At 38.2% G+C, this 12,227-nt stretch overlaps 1 pseudogene; it reads left to right on the top strand.

Annotated features, from left to right (window-relative positions):
* Window positions 1-1,032, top strand: part of LOC150048723 (nucleophosmin pseudogene) — a 102,353-nt pseudogene extending 101,321 nt beyond the window's left edge.
* Window positions 1,033-12,227: the final 11,195 nt, after the last annotated feature.

Genomic DNA, 12,227 nt, shown 5'->3' with positions numbered 1-12,227 from the left:
GGCCTGCACTTTTTGTTGTTGTTGTTGTTGCTGTTGTTGTTATTCCCTGCAATAGATTTCATTGTTTATCCCCCCCCCCCATGTATCATCAAACCAATGATCAGTTCTAAATTTTAGAGTAGAACCTGTATATAATGGGCATTTATATACAATCAATTCTCCTGTGTCTCTCTGCTCATTCGCCCTCCCCGCGCACGGCCGGTGGAGGACTCGGTGGACGTGAACGTGAGTCCGCTGTGGCCCCAGGACTCCCTTTTTGGTTGTGAACTGAAGGCTGACAAAGATGACCGCTTTAAGGTGGATAATGATGAAAACGAGCACCAGTGATCAGTAACAACGTTTAGTTTAGGGGCTGATGCAAAAGATGAGTTCCATATCTTAGAAGCAGAAGAGATGAATTGTGAAGCAAATCCAATTAAAGTTACACTGGTAACATTGAACATGTCTGTACAGCCAAGGGTTTCCCTGGAGAGGGGGCCTTTGAAATAACACCACCTGTGGTGCTGAGACTGAAGTGTGGCTCAGGAACTGGGCATCTCAGTGAACAGCATTTGGCTGCTGTGGAGGACGAGGAAGAGTAGGAAGAGGAAGAAGAGGATGTGAAACTCCCCAGTGTGTCTGGAAAGCTGTCGGCCCATGGCGGTGGCAGCAAGGTTCCACAGAAACAGGTAAAACTTGCGAGGAGGAGGAGGAGGATGAAGATAATGATGAGGAGGAGGATTTTGATGACGAAGAAGCAGAAGAAAATGTTCCAGCGGAGAAATCTATTCAAGATACTCCAGCCAAAAGTGCACAAAAACCAAGTCAGAATGGAAAAGCTCAAGATCCTTCCAAAAACAGGAAAAAAAAACAAAACAAAAACCTCCTAAAACATCAAAAGGACCTAGTTCAGTAGAAGACATTAAAGCAAAAATGGAAGCAAGTACAGAAAAAGGTGGTTCTCTCCCCAAAGTGGAAGCCAAGTTCATCAACTAATTGAAGAACTGTTTCTGGATGACTGAGCAGGAGGCTATTCAAGACCTCTGGCAATAGAGGAGACCTTTAAGAAAATAGTGGAAACAGTTGGTTGAAATTTTCAGTCTTATTTCCTTTCTGTAAGAGTTGATATCTGGTTGTCCTTTTTATAATGCAAAGTGAGAACTTTCCCTATACTGTATTTGATAAATGTTGTTCAGGCTCTGCTGCCAAAAATGTGTTGTTCAAAATGCCTGTTTAGTTTTTAAAGACGTAACACCACCCTGAGCCTGAATGTAAGTATGTATGGAATGTTATGATGGGCCATAGTAGAAGAGATGGTCAGATGTGGAAATGGTGGGGATACAAAGTGTACATGTGAGATAGACTCAGTGTTTTTTTTTTTTTAAATCAATTCTTCGGACCCTAAATCAGCTTTTCCATGCCATGTGAATACTATGTGATGATTTATTATGTTCCAGAATTTTGGCTGTGGTCCTTGACTGTCTTTAGCAACACTTCCTTTGCTTAGTTACACAACCCTGATCCCAGTATATGCTCTAGTAAAGAGTACATGTATGAATACACCTATAGAATTTTGCAGAGTATTTTAGATGTATATTTGGCTTCTAAAACTAATCTCAGCAGGCCTACTATAAAAACATGCAATTAACCTGGCAAATACACAGTTGACCTTAATTTTAACAAATCCACTGGATACTATCTGAATTTTAACTATTCCATGCCGATGGGAAATAATGATGTCCACGGACGAAAAATATAACAAATGTTGGAATTATAAGACAGGCAAAAATTAAAAATAGCTGGAAGTCATAAATTTATTTTCAAAAGTTTTAAAATTTTCTCATATATTTTTTATTCTAATTAATAGAAGGGTTACATTATGTTCACCCGATAGAAGGTGCATTATGTCACAGACATTGATATCCTTTCTCATGTCTTGGTCACCATTTCCCTTCCCCCACTCCCACCTCCGCCCCTCATATTGTTTTCCCCCTTTCCCTATCCAATTTCAAATAACCAAATAAGCATACATACAATATATGAAATAAAAAGGTGAAATACTTTAACAATATGAGATAACCATGGGACAGCAAAAGAGATTAAACATAGTACATTAAGGAAAACAATCACTCATTATATGGCTTTTGTTTCTATATCATGGAGGTCCTTACATTTTACCATTATACTATATGGCCTTATGTATCTAGGATTTGTTCTATTGTACATCTCTGCTAGGAGAGCCCAAGGTTTCTAATAATTAGGGCAAATGAGGGAAACCATTGAGCCTAAGTTTCTTTGAGTCTGGCTTACTTCACTTAATATTATTTTTTCTAGGTCTTTCCATTTCCTTATAAATGGGGTGATGTCGTTCTTTCTGACTGCAGCATAGAATTCCATTGTGTATAAATACCACATCTTGTTGATCCACTCATCAACTGAGGAACATCTGGGTTGGTTCCATATCTTTGCTATGGTAAATAGTGCTGCAATGAACATCGTTGTGCTACTGGATTTAGTATGTCCTTGTTTCTGGATGATTGGGGACTTCTATGATTAGTCTTTTGAGGAACTGCCATACAGCTTTCCATAGTGGTTGAACAAGTTTGCACTCCCACCAACATTGTAGTAGTGATCCCTCCTGGACACATCCCCTCCAGCATCTGTTGTCATTCGTTTTCCTGATCCTGGCCATTCTAACTGGAGTGAGGTGGAATCTTAGAGTTGTTTTGATTTGCATTTCTTTTATGACCAGAGATGTTGAGCATTTCTTCATGTGTCTATAGGCCATTTTTATTTCTTCTTCAGAGAAGACTCTCTTTAAGTCTTTGGCCCATCTTTTAATGGGATGGTTGTTTCTTTGGAGATTAGTTTTGGAGTGATTCAATTTTTTGAGCTGTTGATATATTTTAGATATGAAGCCTTTGTCCATTGTATGGTTAGTGAAGATCTTCTCCCACTCTGTAGGCTTTCTAGTTAATTTGCTAGCTATATCTTTTGCCATACAGAAGCTCTGCAGTTTAATGCAGTCCCTCTTATCCAGACTTTCTCTGATTTGTTGTGTTTCTTGGTCCTTATTAAGAAAGTTTCAACCTGTGCCAAGGAGGTCTAGTGTATCTCCTATTCCTTCTTGTAAAGTTTTCAGTGTATCTGCTTTTACCTCCAGGTCTTTGATCCATTTGGAGTAACCCTGGTCCAGGGTGACAAAGAAGGATCCAACTTTAGTTTTCTGCAGGTGCTTAACCAGTTCTGCCAGCACCACTTGTTGAAGAGGCTGTCTTTCTTTCATTCTATTTTTTTAGCTCCCTTGTCAAAGATTTGGTGTTCATAGGTCTATGGGTTAATATCTGGGTCCTCAGTTCTATGTCATTGGTCTTCAATCCTATTCCTGAGCCAATACCAAGCTGTTTAGGTCACTATAGCTCTGAATTGGAGTCTAAAGTTTGCTAATGAAATTCCTCCTTCCCTGTTCTTTCTGCTAAGAATTGTTTTTGCTATATGAGATCATTTATTATTCCATATGAAATTTTGGATTACCTCTTCTATTTCTTTAGAGAATGACATTGGGATATTGATGGGTATTGCGTTGAATTTGTAGATAGCTCTTGATAAGCTTGCCATTTTCATGATGTTAATTGTTTCAATACAGGAGCATGGGAGGGTTTTCAATTTCCTTAGTTCTGCTTTAATTTCCTTTTTCAGGTTTTTAAAGTTTTCATCAAAAAGTTCCTTTACATTCTTAGTTAAGCTAATTCCTATGTACTTTATTTTCTTTGAGGCTATTGCAAAAGGAGTTGCTTTCCTGATTGTTGCGTCATTCCTCTCATTGTTGGCATATAGGAAGGCAGTTAATTTTTGAGGATTAATTTTATACCCTGCCACCTTGCCAAAGTTTTGAACCAGCTGGAGCAGCTTGGAAGCAGAGTCTATAGGGTTCTTTAAGTACAGAATCATGTTATCTGCAAAGAGGGAAAGTTTCACTTCCTCTCTCCCTATGTGGATCCCCTTTATTCTTGTTTTCACCTTATTGCTCTGGCCAGAACTTCTAATACTATGTTAAAGAGGAGTGGAGAGAGTGGGCATCTTTTCTTGTTCCTGATTTTAGAGGAAATGGCTTTAGCTTTTCACCATTAAGTATAATACTAGCCTTGCGTTTGTAATACATAGCCTTTATTATACTGAGGAATATTCCACGGATTCCTAGTTTCTCCAGAGCTTTTAGCACAAAGAGGTGTTCAATCTTGTCAAATGCCTTTTCTGCATCTATTGAGACAATCATGTGATTCTTGTCCTTGCTTCTGTTGATGTGTTGAATTATGTTAATTTATTCACGTATGTTGAACCAGCTTTGCCTTCCTGTGATGAATCCTGTTTGATCATATGCTATAATTTTTTTTGATGAGTTGCTGAAAACGGTTGTTCAGTATTTTGTTGAGAAGTTTTACATAGATGTTCATCAAAGAAATGGGTGTATAGTTCTCTTTCTTTGATGAATTTCTGTCTGGTTTGGGGATGAGGGTTAGAGTGGCTTTGTAGAATGTGTTTGGCAAAGAGCCTTCATTTTCAATTTCATTGAAGATCTTGAGGAATACTGTTGTGAGCTCTGCTTTGAAGACCTTATAGAATTCAGCTGTGAATCCGTCTGGGCTTGGCCTTTTCTTGGATGGAAGGTCTCTTATTGCCATTTCTATTTCAGTCCTTGAAATAGGCCTGTTTAGTTTGGTTAGTTCTTCTTGGTTCAGTGTGTGTATGTTAATATTGGCTAGAAATCTTCCATTTTTAATAGATTCTCAAATTTGTTGGAATAAAAGTTTGAGAAGTATTCCCTCATGATGCTCTGGATTTTGGTAATTTCTGTCATGAAATTACCATTCTCATCTGTGATTTTGATTATTTGGGTGTGCTCCCTTCATTTTTTGGTAAGATTTGCTAAGGGTCTGTTAACTTTGTTAATTTTTTCGAAGAACCAACTACTTGTTATGATTATTCTTTCTATAGTTTTTGGGGGCTCCACTACATTTAATTCTGCTTTGATTTTAATAATTTGCTTCCTTCTAATGGGATTAGGATTGGTTTGTTGCTCTTTTTCCAAGAGCTTCTGGTGTGACATTAAATTGTTGGTTTGCAATTTTTCTAATTTGTTAATGTAAGCACTCAGAGCTATAAATTTTCCTGTGAGTACTTCCTTGGCTGTGTCCCAAAGGAGCTGGTATTTTGTGTGCTCCTTTTTGTTAAATTTCATAAACTGTTGAATTTCTGTTCTGATCTCCTTGTCAACCCATTGGCGATTCAACAATGTATTGTTCTATCTCCATGAGTTACAGGGTTTTCATTGGTGGAGATGGGTGTTCAGTTCCAATTTGAAGTCCTTGTGGTCTGAGACAATTCAGGGAATAATTTCAGTGTTTCTGACTGCACAGGTTTGCTTTGTGCCCTAAAATGTGGCCAGTTTGGGAGAATGTTCCATGTGCTGCTGAAAAAAACGTATATTGTGATGTTGCTTGGTGAAATAATCTGCAGATGTCTGTTAGATGGAGTTGGTCTATACACTTGTTCAATTCTAAGTTTTCTCTGTTGAGTTTTTGCCTGGTTGATCTGTCATAGGTGAGAGTGGTGTGTTAAAGTCACCAACAATCACTGTGTTTTGATCTATGTGTGGTTTTAGTGAAAGTAAAGTTTTCTTGATGAAGTTAGATGATCCAGGATTAGGTGTGTAGATATTTAGGATGGTTATGTCCTCCTGAAGGAGAGATCCTTTATTAGTACATAACAAACTTCTTTGTCTTTTCTCACTAATTTTAGTTTATCTGCTATGAGGATGGCAACTCCAGCCTGTTTATGGGGATATTAGCTTGATAAACGTTATTCCAATCTCTCAATTTCAAAAATTGTTTGTTCTTTGGGGCAAGATGTGTCTCTTAAAGACATCAGAATGATGGATCTTGCATTTTGTTCCAACTAGAGAGTCTATGCTGTTTAATTGTAGAGTTTAGTCCATTGATATTGAGAGTTAGGATTGAAAAAAATATTTACTAGTTCCTGCCATTTTTAAAAACTTTCATTAGGGCCTGTGGCTTGACAGTTCTTGTGGTACTTAGTTGGTATGATTTTTAGGTGCCATTTCTTTGTCAGTACCATGTTTGTGTTCATTTTCAATGTGTAGAACATCTTTGAGAATTTTCTGTAATGCTACATAATGTTGCAACTTTCCTTGGAATGGATGGTTTTTATTGTTCCCTCAGTTATGAATGAGAGCTTAGCTGGGTACAGTAGTCTTGTTTCGTAGTTATCTGTCTTAAGGGCATGACATGTATCCTTCCAATCTCTTCTTGCTTGCTTGGTCCCTGGTGAGAAATCTGTGGTTATTCTGATTGGTTTTCCTTTGTAGGTGATTGTTCTCTTCTTCCTGACTGCTTTTAGGATCTTTTCTGTGGTCTCTCTTGGTCCTATATGAATTTTAATGTGGCGGTGTGATGTCCATTTCTGGTCAGGTCTGTTTGGAGGTCTAAAAGCTTCTTGTATCTGGATGGCCCTGCCCTTCTGGATATTTGGGAAGTTCTTTGAGATGATTTCCTGAAGTATATTTCCAATACCATTGAGTTATTTCTCCAGGCCTTCTTTAATACCAGTTAGCTTTAAATTAGGCTTCCTAATTGTATTTTGTACATCCTGAAGCCTTCTCTCATATTTCCTACATTTGGTTTGACTCATTTTCTGTTCTTTCTCTATAACAACTAGGTTATCTTCATACCCGGAGATTCTTTCTTCCGCATTGTCTAACTTGCTATCAATACTTTCTACTTTATTCTTCATCTTCCTCCCTTCCAATTGCTCATTTTTGATGCTTTCCATCTCTTGTTTTAGATCATGTGTGGACTTATTTAAGTCTTTGATTTCCATTTGAGAGGTTAGGTCAGCAGCTTACTCTCATTGGACATATGTTGGAGTTCGGTCAGCTTTTTGTTTGTGGATTCTATGAATTCATCCATTTTTCTTTGTGAATCCTTTATTATGGCCTCCTTTACGGCTTCCTCTCATACATGTATCACCTTCTTTCTGGTTTCATCTCGTTTAGATACAACTTCCTTGCGTATCTCTTTCTGTATGTTTTAAAACTTTTCATTGATAATGTTTATCACTTGCATTTGTATAGCGTTTGGAGGAGTCTCCTCTAGTTTTGCCATTGACTGCTCAATTGCCTCTTTATATTGGGTGGGAGATGCTATTCCTCCATTTGAGTTTCTTGTTCTGCCCATTTGAAAATGGGAGCAAGATTAATACTGCAAAAGGTTACAATTTTTAAAGATATAACCAACCTAGAGCTCTTTAGCTTGCCAGACAATAGTTGTTCATAATTTTAGATTGCTACTATCACTCTCTCTCTCTTTTTGTGCACTTACAGACAAATCTAGTACTGCTACCAGTCAGCGTTTTATGACCAAAAAAAAAAAAAACAACAACAACAACAAAAAAAAACCCACCCTCAATTCAATCTCTATTGTATTTAAGTACCTCTGGACCTACAGTATAATTGAACACCTATATATTCAGTATTGCTCAACAACTATCAACTATAGATCCATGCATTATAAATGTTAAAGTATTAACAGAGGATCAGAGACAGAAAAATAGTATGAAAGACAAGAGGGGAGGTAAGAAAAGAGTAGTGTAAGATTAATATAGTAATGAAGAAAAGGGATAGCATAAGGATAACTGACTCAAAGTGATAAAAAAGTAAAATAGTTGAGTATAAAATTTAGAAGAAAAAGATAAAACTTATGAAAATAAGAAGAGTAAGAAGAACATACAAAGAAAAGAGGAAGGTATATATGGAGAGTTCAATGGTAAAAATTTTTAAAAAGTAAAAATAAACAACAATAAAAAAGAAAAGAAAAAAGGTGGGAGGAGATCCTCTACAATTGTGAGTTCTTAGACAAGAAATATTAGGGCTAAGAACCAACAGATTAAAAATCAGTTGACTATCAATAAAAATATCATTTGTATCCAGTCTGTACCCAGTGCTGTAACTATATTTCTAGGAACGACCACAATGACAGAAGGAAAGCAGAAAAAGAAAAAAGGAAGGAATCATAACATTAAAAAGAAAAAAAGGTGAAGGTAAAACGGCAAAAAAAAAAACATAAAAATGCAAATGAAAAAAGACAGGAAAAAAGGGGGGTATTCTTCAGGTTTTTTTTCTTTTTTGGGGGGTGGGGGAACAGGATAACAAACTTGTGGCTCCACTAAATTCGGGATCCAGTCACTTCAAAAAATTTTTTTCTCTTGTGATTCGGCTTTGCAGTTTTTCTGATCAGTTTGCTTGATTGGGCAGAAAGAAAAATCGGTGGAGCTGTGAGTGGCTTTCTTTACCAGGAGTGCGGCCCCTCCCAGGGGGAGGAACTTCTACTAGCACCAGGGTTGGACTTCCGGATAGGCTGCCTCTGCGAAAACCTTTGCCCTTTTGAATGATGGCACTGCCAGCACCACTTCTCAGTTTCCAGTTGGTCTGACAGGGTTTTCGCCAGCAGTCAAGATGGCGCTGCTCTTGGTTGAGGAGGGGATTCCTTCTCAATGCCCTTCTTCGAGCAGAAGTGGAAACATCCACGGAGGTACTCATAAATTGCTGTATTTCGGGTTCGGAAGCTGGCAGGTCTGTGCCACAGCTGGATGATGGCTCTGGGCTGGAGCAGGCTCTGTGTGGCACTGTCTGGAGACGGCAGGTCTGCACTGTCGAGAAGCACCATCTGCTCAGGTTCAGGAGGTAGACTTTGTCTCCATGGCGGCTCAGAGTGGCTAGCACCGCTCCACGTTGTCTTCTTGCTCTGGTTTTCTGCCTTTCTCCTTTCTGACTGAGATATCTGTGGTGTTAAAGTTTACTTAGGATGGATCTTTGGGTATGAACTTTCCCCTATGATGCTAGAACTGGTATCTTGGCGAGAGCTCAGAAAGACTCACACTGAACCACTGCCATCTTCTGCAGATCTCCTATTTTAAAAAGTTTTATGTGTAGTACTTTCTAGATAACACAAAGTAGGGAAAATATTGTTAAAAAGTAATACATTTTTTCTCTGTTGGTAATTCAGTAGCCTATCTACATATCATCAATAAATAAGCAACTTTAGTCAAAAATATATTTAGCTTATAAAAATCATTGAGACCTTTTAGAAAAGAGATACAGTTAATAGAAATGGCATAAAATTTCACTTTTTTAAATTTTGTCAGTGGTGGGGCTTTGAACTCTGGGCCTGAGGGCTGTCCCTGGGCTCTTCAGCTCAAATCTACTGCCCCACCCTTGGGGCCACAGCCACATTTCTCATCTTCTAGAGGTTAATTGGAGATAAGAGTCTCATGGACTTTAGGGCCCTGGCGGGCTTTGAACCACGAACCGATCCTCAGATCTCAGCTTCTTGGGTAGCTAGGATAACAGGTGTGAGCCATGGTACCCAGCATAAAATTTCACTTTTATAAACACTTGCCTTTGTCTAATATTTGGTGTTCCTTATACCTAGCTCTATGAGAATCATTAAATTTAAGAAACAAATGCCAGTATGCAGAGATAGTAAGAATATACAGATTTCAATATTATGTATTAAATTTTAAAAAACACAAACAGCTCACAGTTTATCAGGTAATTTTACAAATGTTATAGTAAACAATAATTTCCCTGGCCATGTATTTGTTTCATTTATGTCTTTTTTCCACTAGGAGAGTAAAATTCTTATGTTTTAAGAATTACATATTTGATTACTGTCAGCTTGGAAGGGTGGGAATTTAATCTCATGTCAAAATTTTCAGAAATGTATTAGTTGTTCCTGATTGTGACCAAAGTACATTCAGGTGCTTAAAGGGAGTGTTACAGGTTGTCATGACAACATGAATAGTGTTCTATAAGGAAGGGCTAGAGCTTGATCACATTGGAGGTTGTCTTGGCAACCTGACTATCTGACTTCGTGAGTGAGGTTTCACATTGCCAGTTAAAGTGGTTTCAGGATGATGTAAACACATCAGACAAAAATGTTTACTGTTTTGAAAAAAGACACGAGAGAAATAACATCAGAGGCCAGAGAAGTGTGGAAAACGTATTAAAGCAGGGAAAGAAATAGATGAAAGTGAAAGGGGCTAATAGAAGCAAAGGAGAGAAATGAAAAGGAATAAAGCCCAGGAAAGAAAGATCAAAAAGGAGGATGACATTAATAAGTCAAAGAATTTCACTTTACCCTTACTAGATGGAAAAGGTTGAACATGGAAACAGGAAAGAAAGTTACTATGGAAACATGAGTGCTCTTTGAACAAACAAGAGTGGCCTATTATGTTGTAACCATGTTGTAGTTGTCAGGAATATCAGATGCTCTATCATACTGGAACCATACTTGACTGTGTTTACAGGCATCTCACAAAGGTGATTTGAGCAAAATAGCTTCAAGCTAAATGGGCTCTTTACAAGAGAAAACAGCTTTCTGTATAATGTCATATGTTGACAACAATGTATAACTCTGACAGCAATTAGAGAAGCTATGAATATAAATTTTAACTGTTAAATGCTAACAGTTATTGCTTGCAATCTGTTTAGGTAACCAAGTTGAAATAACAATTGGGCAACTTTATTTTCTTTAAGGAGTTATTGCTTAAGAAATGGAAGTTTGATAAGATGTAATGGAAGGACAAACTTCTAATGTGAGCATGGGGCGTGAGGTCTTAACGTTATTGTGTTTTAATGTTTCTTTTTGTGTACTATACTATAGTTTTAAATTAGAGCTTTAACCTTGACTGTTTGTTCCAGAGTTTTTTGGGATTAAGTAAAACTCTTAATTCAAATTTGCAATCAGTATGTGTATCTGTCAGTATATAATTTTAACTTCATGAATAATGTCTTCAAGAAAGCTGGTGTTGTTGGCTCACACCTGTAATCTTAACTACTCGGGAGGCTAAGATTTGAGGATTATTGTTTGAAGTTACTCAGAGCAGGAAAGCCCATGAGACTCTTATCTTCAATTAATGGCCAAAAATGGAGTTGTTATTTGGGTGGGGGAGGAAGGGGATAGAGGGAGGGAAGGAAGAAAACATTAGACCTGGGGCCAGGAGTTTGGCCTAGTGGTTAAAGTGCTTGCCTAGCATTCATGAAGACCCGGGTTCGATTCCTTGGTGCCACATACATAGAAAAAAGCTGGAAGTGGTGCTGAGGCTCAAGTGGTAGAGCTCTAGCCTTGAGAAAGTCCAAGGACAGTGCTCAGGCCCTGAGCTCAAGCCCAGGACTGGCAAAAAAAAAAGAAAACATTAGACCTATTCACCAATCAAAAGTGGTGATTCAATGGATTAGATAGTATGAACCAAAACACAGACAGGATTTTCAGTCTGTGAAAGGCGACCAGCATGTGAAAGAACTTTTTTTTTTTTTTTTTTTTTTTTTGTGGATCATGGGGCTTGAACTCCACCTGGGCAATGTCCCTGAGCTCTTCAGCTCAAGGCTACTGCCCAACCCTTGAGCCAAGCACCACCTCTCCTTTCAGAGGTTAATTGGAGATAAGAATTTCAGGTCCTTTTGTGCTGGGGCTGGCTTTGAACCTTGATCCTCAAATCTCAGCCTCTTGAGTTGCTAGGATTACAGGTGTGAGTCACTGCACCCAGCCAAGAACTCTGGACTCCAGATAATAACAAGTCTTCAAAAACTGTTGATATCATGTTTAGCTATACTCAAAACTGACACAAAGAGGACACATAATGGATTTTGCATTTTTTTTAATGAAATGGTCAGTCCACTGTACCTCCAAGAAGAGACAGAGAAACCCTGGGGAAAAAAGTTCATTGTACTCATGATCTCAGAATCCAGAGGTAAAAGACAGTGAGCTGATGGCTCATGCCTGTAATCCTAGCTATTCAGGAGGCTGAGATCTGAGAGAATAGCCTCATTGATCAAAACCTAGCCCTGGAATAATGGATTAAGAAAGGCAGAGAAATATTACTTCCTGTATGTAAGGGCTAAATGGAGTGGTGTAACTCATGATTGATTGGTTTGTGTCAAAGACATGCTGGGCCCTTTCTTATCTGTAAATATTGGCTGGTCTTTCTAAGAGCAGTATCTTTTAGCCAGAAGTTTACATCTTGTCAAGACAACATAAAACATAGAGAAAATTTAAAAGTAGGGCTGGGAATGTGGCATAGTGGTAGAGTGCTTGCCTAGTATGCATGAAGCGCTTGGTTTGGTACCACGTAAACAGAAAAGGCCAAAAGTGGTGCTGTGGTTCAAGTGGTAG

This window comes from Megascapheus bottae, chromosome 21 (assembly GCF_031878675.1).
Source record: "Megascapheus bottae isolate mThoBot1 chromosome 21, mThoBot2.hap1, whole genome shotgun sequence".
Lineage (NCBI taxonomy): Eukaryota > Metazoa > Chordata > Mammalia > Rodentia > Geomyidae > Megascapheus > Megascapheus bottae.
The sequence above is the reverse complement of the archived record's forward strand: the minus strand, read 5'-3'. Positions and strand labels throughout refer to the sequence as shown.